The sequence below is a fragment of the Ricinus communis genome, chromosome 7 (genome assembly GCF_019578655.1).
Source record: "Ricinus communis isolate WT05 ecotype wild-type chromosome 7, ASM1957865v1, whole genome shotgun sequence".
NCBI lineage: Eukaryota > Viridiplantae > Streptophyta > Magnoliopsida > Malpighiales > Euphorbiaceae > Ricinus > Ricinus communis.
The window spans coordinates 21,365,660-21,378,951 of record NC_063262.1 but is presented as its reverse complement, the minus strand read 5'-3'; the positions used below and the strand labels follow the sequence as shown (position 1 = coordinate 21,378,951).

The 13,292-nt window shown below is 35.4% G+C and overlaps 1 pseudogene; it reads right to left on the bottom strand.

The window, feature by feature from the left end:
* Window positions 1-10,208: 10,208 nt before the first annotated feature.
* Window positions 10,209-12,748, bottom strand: LOC8276178 (annotated as a pseudogene).
* Window positions 12,749-13,292: the final 544 nt, after the last annotated feature.

The window sequence follows — 13,292 nt, the reverse complement described above, 5'->3', positions numbered from 1 at the left end:
ACAATAATTTTTAAAATTTTACAATGAGAAAAATGACATGGTAAGTCAATTTTACTTACTAATATAAAATTTAGTAAATTAACAAAAAAAAAATTGTTGCATTTTTAAATGTAAAATGTATGTGTGGGTGGCAGTTTCGAGCGCACACCCAAGTGTCTTTAGCGACTTCGGCACTATAAAGCTTTTCAACCTAATCAGAAACACGCTAACTGATCATTGAGACTAGCACGGAGATGGGGGTGAGCACTCGGGTAATCAATATCAAAAGTTTTGTGAGAAGCAAAAGATGCCTATAATCTATTTCTTATTTATTTTATGTTCATGGCCCCCTTCTCTGACTTTTCTTATTGAGTAATAAGTAGCGGGCTATAGTACTGACTATGCATAGGACTACTTACGAAGTGGTGAAAAGACAATTATCTATTTCGATGAAATGCTATACTATTGAATGAAAATTAAAATAATAAAGTAATATCTACTTCAGTAGGACTGGCAGGTTGGGAACCTTATTGTAGATAGATAGAGAATGAGTTTGGTATCTCGGACTTGTAATCTTTCTATTATAGTTCTTTTTTCCTAGATGACTAGAGAGGCCAAAGTAAGATAGTGAAAGAGAAAGCACTTCAAGTAAAGAGCAAAACATCTTTCACGTATTGAAAGGCAGGCCTTTCTCATGGTTAGTTTTTTTTTTTTTTTGAATTTTTTCCATAAGAAGGGGATGGAGAGTGGTATGGAGGGCCCCCTTCACTATTTATAGTTTTTGCAGCAAAAGTGATTTGGTAGATTAGAACGTTTTCAAGGTCTGTCAGTGTACTCATTCTGAATTTCTTTGTATAGCCAAGCAAGAAGGGTACGAGAGAAAAGCAGATTCAATACCAAGACGACTTCTTTTAGATTTACTTTTATTATTTTATGTTGATAATTTATCTTTATAATAAGTGGCATCATAGTTCTTTGAGAGATCGACCTCGTGGTGAATTTACCCTTACTATAGGACCAGTTCGTGCAGTTACAAGTACTAGAGACATCAATTAACTTCCTCCCCCCCCCAAACATTAGTTTACAATTAGGGTTGGCAACGGGTAGGGTATCCGTCCGTTTAATACTATCTGAATCCAAACCTATTTAAACTATATTTATCTGAATCCGTCCCAAATCCGTTTAAGAAGTTATCCTTGTTACCCGAATTCATCCCAAATCCTAATAGGACTACTCGCAAACTATCCGAATCCAATTAAAACCTGTTTAGATTAAATGACTATTATATTAATTTTGATGGGTATTTAAATAGATAGCGGATACCCTACCCGTTAAAATCTGTTTATATGAATATTTGGGTAATTAAATAGAAATCTATTTACCAAACATGATTACAATAATTTAAATTAACAAAAATAAAAAAAATTACAAAATATAAACTAATCAAGTCTAAATATTCAACATCAAATGCTCAATATATTAATACAAACCAAGCATAAATTCAATAAAACTAAAAAAAAATATTGTAAATAATAAAAACTAAATAAAATGCAATATTTATTGCAATTTGCACATCTTCTAACTCCATATTCAAAGTGCAATTGGATACTATGTGTAATTGGAACATTTTCATTACTTTCGAAAGCTTGAAAAGGTATACAACTATCTACATATTCAAGAGTATTATCCGTATTTGACATGTTACAACCTAAAAAAAATAAAATTACAATCAACAAATTAGAGTTAAATATATCCCGTATATTTAGCAAATATCAATACACTTAACATTACAAATTGCTAATTTATTTCTAACACTTTGGGATTCAATACACATAATAAATTTAGCAAATTTCAATACACTTAACATTCAATTTTAATAAAGGTTATTGGGTAAACAACAAACGCATATGTCAGTATACCAAATAATTAAGGAGAAGTTGTTTCTTATTATATGATTACGTAATCACCCAAAAGTTTATGCATTTTTGTGTCTCAGCCATGTCTCCCTCAACCAAAATATAGAAATATAACAATTCCTTTTAAAGAATAGTATGTACATACATTCAATTTAGAAAACTAAAGTCTACAAATCAGAAGAAAATGACGTAAAAAAGAATCTAATAAATCAGGGTTATGAAACCAACTGCCACTAAATTCATGCCCTTGCATAAATACATACAATCATTTATAGATTTAATATAATCTAAACCATTTTCTCATCAACTTAACTTACTTGGGACGGAGCAGCGGCTAATAACGACGACGGCAACAGCGGCGACGGCTTGAATGGCAGCAGCGGTGGCATGGACGACAACAACAAGAGAGTGAACGATAGCATGAAAAAGAGGGTGGGTGGTAAAGGCTTTGAGAAGGTTGAGTTGATGTGAGTTTGAGATGAGAAGAAGATAATAGAATTAGGGTTTACTTTGTCTTAGGTTTTCTTTAGTTTGGTACATCAGAACTTGTTGAAGAAACAGGAAAAGAAACTGTAGTCTCAGAGGCTGCACAAGCTAGGTTGCTTGTGCAGACCTATCATCACAGACCACCTCAGGGTAAAAAGGAGCATCCTTTCCTGCAAAGCAGGAAAGGTCACTTCAACCCATACCCTATTCAGAAAGAGTCGTTAGGCAACCGTTAGGATAAAAACTCAATAAGCAAATCATGTATATATATCATCCTTCACACCGTAAAAGACTTAGAATTCTTATTTTTCAATATACAACATTCTTAATTGTCTTTTCATATGGTATTAGAGCCTGGTTCCCACTAGTAATCATCATCTACCTCTTTTAATCCTAGCCATGTCTCAAAATGAAAAACTGACCAATATCATTCTTAAAGGCAACTCCAACTATTTCGAATGGTCCAAAACTGTGTATATTGCCCTCTGTGGCAGAAAAAATTGGGATTTATCACTGGAACAGAACAATGGCCAAAACCAGAAAGGCCAGAAGCCCCAACTGAAGAAGAAATTGACAGAATAGAGGAATGGCAGACATCTGACCATTTGGTCATGTCTTGGCTCACAAATACTGTGGAGCCCCAAATATCCCATTTCTGCATCCTGATGGAATCATCAAAATCAATTTGGAAAAAAATGCAAAGCCTTTACGGCTACCAACACAATTTTACACATATATTCAGAGTCAAACAAGAGTTAGGGCAAATCATTAAGGGAACAAAAAGTTCTTCATAATATGCAACAAAAATTCTCACTCGGTGGGAAGAGTTGCAGAACTATATTCCGCCTTCAATCGACCCACTAGAAATTCAAAAAAGGAACGAACAAGATCTGGTATATACTTACCTTGGAGGACTAGATTCAAGTTATGAAAACTTAAGATCGCAGATCCTCCTTACAACCGAGCTTCCTCGAATAGATGAAGTAATAGCCAACGTCCAGTGTGAAAAAACACGAAGGAACACCATGAGCGTCTCCTTCCCCCCGCAACTCAAGGACAATCACGCCTACAACGCTCGTCGCGAAGGCGCTCGTCAGCGCGGAGAACCAAGCATCACGCGCTATGACCACTGCCAAAGGCAAGGTCACTCCCGCGAGGTCTGCTGGCACATGCACTTGAGGCCTTCGCAGGGGTGGGACGGAGCTGCAGTATTACGACGAGGGGGAAAGGGAGAAAGGAAAGGGGGCGGCGACAAGAGAGAGATTTTTTGGACAAAAGAAAATATGAGAGAAAGAGGGGATGTAGGGTTAGGAAAGGGTGCATATGCCGGGTTGGGTGTCTTTAATCAAACCCGACCTAAACCCGGCCTACTCACCCGACCCGACCCAATAACCTCAGCCCATCTAGGCTTCGGCCCAGTCCAGGTTTCGGCCTAACAGTCTTTATGGGCTCCTCAAGTCCAATAGTCTTTGGCCCAACCGGCCCACCCTGATCCAGACTACCAGGCCCAGTCGACTCCCACGGCCCACCAGCCTTCTCAAGCCCAAATGGCTGACATCTTGGCCCAACTCCAGGCCCTTGTCCAACAGCCCAACCGGTTCAGATCAAACCCATTCGATGGGTCAGGTTCGGTTCAATCACTATTAAACTCCTTAAATAACTGCCATAATGCTTGGATTATTGACTCTGAGCCACTGATCACATGACTTGGGATCCCACTCAATTATAAAAAATTCATTCCATCAGTGATTCTAATATGATCAGATTTATAAGTAAGCATTTCTTGTAAAATATGAGAAACAACAAATCCTTCTAGAGCCCAAACCTCCATTTCTCCGACTCGTTGTCCCCCTTGCTTGGCCCTTCCTAGTGACAGTTGTCAATGGCAACAAAGTCAAAATTCAAGGATATGGCACCACAAATTTATTTCAATCCAATATTCATGATATTTTATTTTTGCCTGATTTTAAATCTAATCTCTTATCTGTTGACAAAATTACTCGTGACTTAAATTGCAATTTTATTTTCTCACCATCTTCAGTCATTTTTCAGGATCGAATTTCCGGGAAGACGATTGGTGAAGGTCAATTAGAAAATGGTATTTATTATCTGCATAACCCCCCCCCCCCCCCCCAAGGCCTATTTTGTGTCTACTAATTCTTCCCAAGATATGTTAATGCACCAAAGATTTGGGCATCCTTCTGACATTATTTTAAATAAATTACTTTGTTCAAATTTAAATTCTAGCAATTGTGATGTGTGTAAATTTTCAAAACACACGCGACTACCTTTTTCCTTGTCATCTAGTGTGTCTGAAAATGCATTTGATTTAATTCATTCAGATGTTTGGGGACCTGCCCCCGTTACTGCTTATAATCATTTTCGCTATTTTGTCACCTTTATTGATGATTACTCTCGTACCACCTGGATATACTTATTAAAAGGCAAAAATGAAGTTTTCTCTCGCTTTCAAGATTTTTTCAATTTCATCAAAAATCAGTATAATGCACAATTAAAAATTTTCCGCTCCCGGAGTACGTAAATCAAAATTTTTCCACCTTTTTTAAGCATCATGGCATCATACATTAAACCACTTGTGTTAATACCCTCGAGCAAAATGGAGTGTCTGAACGCAAAAATCGACATCTTCTCAATGTCGCTCGCACTCTCCTTTTTCAAAATCATGTCCCTTCTATATTTTGGTCGGATGCCTTGTTAACTGCAGCCTATCTCATAAATCGGCTGCCTGCTGTCACCTTAAAAAATCTCAACCCTCTAGAAGTCATCAAAAGCCATAAAATAGAAGTAGGCCACCTCCGGGTTTTTGGATGTGTTTGCTATGTTCATATCAAGCGCTCACACAAGCTAGACAAAAGTTCGGTCAAAACCATATTTCTAGGCTATTCCTCCACCCAAAAAGGATACAAATGCTATGATTCTTTAACCCACAAAGCTTATGTTTCCCGTGATGTCACCTTTGTGGAAACTGAACCCTACTACTCACCCTCCACCGATGCTGTTTTTCCTCCTATACCGTGTCAGTCTTTATTTCCACTTAACTCTAATTCTTCTCTTAGCAGCTCAGAACTGGACCATCAACCTCAGGGGGAGTCTTTTTCTGTCTCAAGACCACTTTCTTCAGGGGGAGAAACTCGGCCTCACGAAGAAGAAATTGCCTTAAGAAGATCCACTTGCCAATCCATACCTCCTGTAAAATTTAGAGACTATGTGTCTCATACGGTAACATATCTAATTCAAAAGTTCCTTTCTTAAAAAGTCTTATCTAATCAATATCGCAACTACCTCTGTCAGATCTCAAACCACACTGAACCCACAAATTTCTACGAAGCCAACACCGACCCTAAATGGTGTAAGGCTATGGAAGAAGAACTTCGTGCCTTAGAGAAAAATGATACATGAAGTATTGTTTCTCTTCCAAAAAATAAAAAACCCGTGGGATGCAAATGGATATACATAATCAAGTACAATAGTAATGGCACTATTGAGAGATACAAGGCTAGACTTGTAGCCCGAGGCTTCACTCAAACTTATGGAGTTGATTATCAAGAGACATTTGCTCCAATGGCCAAAATGAATACGGTCAAAATTCTTCTCTCAATAGCAATCAATCAGGGTTGGAACCTATTTCAAATGGATGTCAAGAACGCCTTCCTACAAGGTAAATTAGAAGAGGAAGTTTACATGAGACTACCTCCTAGTCATAAGTCAACCTCAGACACTTCCATGGTATATAAACTAAAGAAGGCTATCAATGGCCTAAAACAATCCCCGAGAGCATGGTATGCCAAACTCAATCTATTAAGTATTAATTTAAGTAAATGTGAATCTGATTCATCCATGTTCGTTAAAAACACTTTTAATCTCACCATTGTTATCTTAGTGTATGTTGATGATATTATAATAACAGGGAATAATGATCAAGGTATAGAGGATGTCAAACAAAGTCTAAAAGAAGAATTCGACATCAAAGATCTTGGTCAACTATCATATTTTCTAGGCATAGAAATGGCAAAGTCCAACAAGGGCTTATTTCTATCTCAAAGAAAATATACCCTCGACCTCTTGAAAGAAACTGGGAAAATAGGCGCCAAACCTGCCATCACACCTATGGAAACCAAAATTAAACTCAACTTAGAAGATGGAGACCCCTTAACCAATATAGGGGCACTATCAGCGCTTGGTAGGAAAATTAATTTATCTTACTGTCACTAGACCTGACATTTCATTTTCAGTTAGTGTAGTGAGCCAGTTTATGCATGCCCCTCACACCAGTCATCTAGAAGCTATAGATTGAATCCTTAGATATCTTAAGGGAACTTCCGGACAAGGAATCTAGATGAAGAAGAACAATACTACTAACATAGTTGGTTTTTCTGATGCAGATTGGGCTGGAAGTTGTGACAGGAAATCAACCACCGGTTACTGTATCTTTGTAGGAGGAAACTTGGTGACATGGAAAAGTAAAAAACAAAGTGTAGTGGCCAGATCAAGCACCGAAGCTGAATATCGTGCAATGGCTTCCACTGCGAGCGAACTCATTTGGATCAAACAAGTCCTCAAGGATATGAAAGTTGAAGGTAAAAAACCAATGCAAATGCACTGCAATAATCAAGCTGCTCGACATATCGCATCAAATCCGGTGTTTCACGAACGAACCAAACACATTGAAGTCGATTGCCACTTCATTAGGGAAAAGGTTCAAAAAGGAGAGATTGAGACCCCCTACATCAGAAGTCAAAACCAACTGGCAGACATATTCACAAAGGCCCTTGATAAGCAGAATCATCATTCGATCCTCCGCAAGATGGGTTCCATAAACTTACTCAAACCCACCTTGAGGGGGAGTGTTGAAGAAACAGGAAAAGAAACTGTGGTCTCAGAAGCTGCACAAGCTAGGTTGCTTGTGCAGACCTATCATCATAGACCACCTCAGGGTAAAAAGGAGCATCCTTTCCTGCAAAGCAGGAAAGGTCACTTCAACCCATACCCTATTCAGAAAGAGTCGTTAGGTAACCGTTAGGATAAAAACTCAATAAGAAAATCATGTATATATATCATCCTTTACACTGTAAAAGACTTAAAATTCTTATTTTTCAATATACAACATTCTTCATTATCTTTTCACAGAACTACATAGTTTTACTCAACACTATATAGTTTAATTAGGTTTTCTTTAGTTTGGTACATAAAAATTATGTTGTTTTACTCAAAACTATGTAGTTTCATTTAGATTTTTTTTAATTTGGTACATTTAAACTATGTAGTTGTACTCAAAACTATGTAGTTTTATTTAAAACTATGTAGATTACCTTGAAACTACATAGTTTTGCTTAAAAGTACATAGTTTAATTTTTAATTTATATGTAATATATTTCTTTAATTTATTAATAAAGAATTTATTATATTCATATATGATATATTTATTTTCATATAAAAATTGAATTTTGATATTATAAAAGTACAAATTAAACTACATAATCTATCCAAATTTTAAAAAATTGTCTTATGTTTCTAGACATAATAAGATAATACATATACTTATTAATATAGAATCTTAAAAATAAAAGTGAGATCTATTAATTAAAATTAAAAACCTCAAGTTAAAACTTAAATTCTACTACATAACAATATGGTATAAGATTTTTTTATATCATATTCATTAGTTAAAAGATATAAAAATTAGTGAAGATTATTTAATAAACATAATTAATGTCATACTAGCACCACATAATCACAAGTTAATAACGCTAATATGTTAGGTCGAGCATTATAATATTTTTTAACGTGATTTAGTATAATATTCTTTTATATCTTAGTATAATAATACTATATGTGTTACACTGTTAGCAGTTATGATGAATGATAACATAGTGTTGATTTTATTAAAAGAGATTAATAAAAGAAATCATATTATATATATATATATATATATGTATGTGTATGTGTGTATGTATATATGTAGATATTTATGTATTATATATACATATGTGTGTATGTATATGTAAATATATGTGTAGGTATATGTATACATGTATGTATAAAAGACCTAATATTGATAAAAATAAAAGTACAATGACTCAATATGAACAAATAAAAGTGCAAGAAAATTGTCAAAAAAAATAAAATTGCAGGGGCTAAAGATGCTTTTTCCTTTAATAAGAGATGAGTTTACATATGGGCACAAATAGTTTTGCAATAAAATTTCTTGCATAGTCTTGGTATATATTTCTACCTATACACCAAATCGATAAATAATTAGTATAAATATATGTTATTAATTTTAAATAATAGAGTATTTGTCAAGTGTGCAATACCAAAGTATAAAATACTCATAATACGTGTTACTCTCCTATACACCAAGTTTAAGCAAGAATTTCCTATTTTGCAGACTATTATTGCAACGAATTGTCCTCTCTCAGCAGTCTCTAATCTCTTTTTCCCCTTTCTGAGGTATCTGAAGTTTTTTCACATGCAATTTGGTCACGACTTTTAAATTTTAAATTATCGGTACGTGAATACTCATTTCGATTAAAATTAGTAAATAAAAAATTTAATTATAATAAGAAAAAATATAAAAATTAAAATCTTTAATAATTGAATATATGATTTAACTACAATAAGGAAGTTATGCATTTAATTAAAATAAAAAATATAAAAATAAATAAAAAGGTAAACGAGTGATAATTCTTTTTATTTCTAAATTAGTAAAAATTATTTAAGAAAATCATAAATGTGATTTTAATATTAATATTAATTAATTATAAAATTATAAAGCACAAATAGGTTCTAAAATAAATTTTTATGATTTATAATCTATAATTTTGTAATTATTTAATATATTAAAACTTTTTCATACCAATACTTAATTGCTTAATATAATTTAAAATTTATTTTTTTACTTCATAATATATGAATAAATACTTTTTATAAATTTATCTTAATTTTCATTAAAAGAAAATGGTTAATATATATTACTTATTAGTGTTAGTAAGATAGGAGATTCTTTTTAGGAGAGTTCCTATGGGGTCTCACACTTTGTCGAGTTAAATACATAGGTTTCTTATTGCAATTAAATTTTTATATTAATTACTAAATATTTTAATTTTAATTATTCTATTATTATAATAAAATTTGTTATTTACTTATTCTAATTGAATTATATTTTAAATATTAAATGTTGAAATTTATATACCAATTTATCAAATATTAAAATATCAATGATAAAATTGCAAAGAAAATCAAAATTCGTGATTTTATTTGCAATTAAATAAAGGTGAGATTATGGACGTGGCATTTATGTGGAGTAACTCAGCCAACACTGATGCTACATCAACAAGATTATGCCGGATTTTCAAACGGTGCTTTGAATTGTAAAATTTATAAAATTCAATATAATTTTTAAATAATTGTACATCACAAAATATTTTTCGGTAAGCTACATAAGCAATAAATTGATTTTCTTCTCCGGCAACGGGCTCAATGTGGTAGCATCGTCGTATGTGAGAAATACAAGACTATTTATAATAGTAAAATTATGTATTTTTAGATATTAGAATTTCATATATTAGACTCTTGATACAGGAAACACAAGCATAATGTTTTATGTATTTAGATTCTTTAACAACTTCACACATTTACAAGAGACTCATCACTTGACAATATTAAGCACGTTAAATTCAAGTTTATTATTTCCAAGACTCTGGATGTGCCCTGGCCAGAGTTGATCAACTCTTTATTCTAGGCATTATCTTCATATTCTTACAATAGCGACACAAACAAACTCCCATCTCTGATTCCCCAGAATTATCATGCAGTTGGAGAATCAGGAACAAAATCATCCAACTTCCAAGACCCATCATCCAGTTGAATCATAGCTTTATTCTTCTGTCCACCAATTACTTGGTATCTTATATTCATCCTTTAGGCCATCCGTGTTTTTGTTTATAAGTTTATGATCTCGGCTAATGGCAAACTCAAAATCATTTCCACTTCCCTGCGTTAAGCCTGCAACTCCATGAAGGTAAACCTCCAGATCATGTACTGTTTTCTTGACATCTTTTAGAAATGGGGACTTGGTAGTATCAATTATCAGCTCTTCTCCAACAGGGACATAGAATATTCTTGGAATAATAGTAATATCATCATCGGCATTTGCTATCCGCAAGATTCGAACAGGAGCTTTGACTTTGAGTTCATCGTAGAGCTGCTTAAATCCTCTATCTCCAACGCGGGGGCTAGCGAACACAATGGCTGTGACTGGAATTGGCTTGTCTGCCTGGCCTGTGGGGTAGTTATATTTATTAAGTATAATGTCCACTGCGTTCAATTGGGCGATTGCTGCACCCATGCTATGGCCTGTTATAGTTATACTGACTTCCTCGTCCTTATATTTCTCCAGCAATGTAATGATTTCCTTTAAAACCTGCATAGATTTCTTTTTTAATTAATAGGCTCTGACTTGGTTTTGAACTAGAACCATTAAGATTGAGACTCAAAAACATTCATGATTAGAAAGATTGAGACTCACCTGCTCTCTAGCGCTAGTGATGGTGTAAGGGGAAGCGCCACCTTTTGTTGTGTATATGGAGTGAAAGCCCTGATGCACTTTAGGATTGTTGGCATTATTTCCAAATAGTTCAGACTGACAATTACCTCCAGAGAGCAATGCTCGACCAGGGACCTTACCTCCAGTCTGGTCACTTAAGTATCCAAATATGTCGGCACCTAGAGAGCAATGCTCGACCAGGGACCTTTACTCCGGCATTTCATTCCAATAGGACTGGTGCCCAAAGAGCGAAGCTCGACTAGGGTCCTTAACTCTAGTCCGGTCACTTAATATTCAAATAAGCCGGCGCCCAGAGAGCGAAGCTCGACCAGGGTCCTTTACTCCGGCATCTCACTCAAATCACCCAGAGAGCCATGCTCGACCAGGGCAAAACTCATAATAATCTTATTACCGCAATTTACTCAATTCAGCCTAGAGAGCCATGCTCGATCAAGGCGAACACATAAAAATCTTATTACATGTCCATGATCATTACCGGTGCGCACGCGGTTCTGATGTAACCCATCAGGTGGCATGGTCTACGAAAGCCACATTCTCAAATCGCAATCATCACATTTAAAAAAATATCATTGTCTAATGAAATCATCCAACACACATATCGAAGTAAAGATTAAAGATTTAGGGTAAAACAACATGCAATTCGTGAGGGAAAAATAATAACGTTTGTATTATTATAACGTTACTAATAATAATATTTATATTATTTCAATAATTAATAACAAGTGAAATCATTTATTTTGCTATACTAATAATATATTAAGCACAAATTCTAAAATAGCATATTAAAATCGAACTTAGTAATAGTGTAATGATTAAATGACTTTAACTCATAGAATTGGGCAACCTCCTAGCTCTGCTCCGGTGCCTCGGTTGGAGCGAGCCGAACAGACAGATCATCTAATAATGGAAAACAATTTATCAAAATGCTGAAACAATCGATAATTAATCCTAGGTCTAGACTCCTAGGACTGATTGTCTAAGAATCTCGACTCGGGAGAATTCTACCGAAAATCCAGCAGAACCTCCCCTACAACACGGACATTACCCCCCGTAAAAACGGGTCCAGGACCTGCCAGAAAAACACTTCAATAATCCAACAATCCAAACAATGGGAGTCAGGTCCCCAAACTTCACTATTTTCCAGGCTACGCTACGGCATAAAAACACGAGGCGTGCAACCGGACAATTATTTTTGACTCACAAATATCATCAAATACTTAACACAATAATAGACACACAAATTAAATCAAAGAATTCCAAAATTACGGGCTAGAGAAAAATTATCGAGACGCTCGGTCGACTCGCCTCCGGCCGCTGGAGTCCGATCGACGATCCGAACACACCATCGGACTCACAACGACGCGCTGATGACAATCCCTGCTTCCGATTTTCCGATCTGACACCCGATCATCCGGATAGATTTACGGACGATCTTGACCGTCGATTTGCAAATGAAGTCTGATGGCCACGAAACTGGTGCCAATACGAAGCTTGAGCTGAGGAGATTCGGGATATGTCCTCCGATCATCCATAGCTCGTCGGAGCTCGCCAGAAATGCCCATAAAGCTCGGCTGCCTCCATTTTCTGTCTCTACCATGAACCTTTGTTTACGACCACCATTGTCGACACCGCCGATGCCAAAACAAAGCTAAGGCCGAGAGGAGTCGATCGGCACCAAGATCGTGACGCAAGCCGGAAGCGCCTGCCGTGGCAAGGATGCTTGACCCTCTTCCTCCTCGCGAGGCTGCCGCCATCGCCCGCTTGTGCCACTTCTGGCCATGCCGGCCGACCTCACGCCTCGAGACGGACGGCCCCAGCCGCAGCTCCCTCCTCTGCTAGCGCTCTCTCTCCCGACATCTCTCTTCCTTTTTCTTCTTCTTCCCCGATTCCATTCCTTTTAATACTGATATTTGACCCCTGAACTTTTTCGTATTACAATTTGGTCCCTCAACTTTCTTAATTACTTACAATTTCATCCTGCAGAATTTCAATTTAACCCCTAAACTTTCCTTTATTCTTTCAATTAAGTCCCTAACTATTTAATTTGGGCCAAATCAGAATTATTGAAAATACATAATTACATAAATACGTCTGACCGACATATTTATTTACAAAAATACTAAACTCACAAATTTCCATTAGAACCCCATAAAAATAAAATTATACTTTTAATCCTTATTCCAAAATAAATTTTCAATTTAGTCCTAACACACAATTAAACTAAATAACCAATTTACTAATTATTTTCCAACTTAAATTTTAATACCACTAGCCAATTAAAATACCAATTTCTCCAAAATTCTTTTATAAAAATATCCTTTACA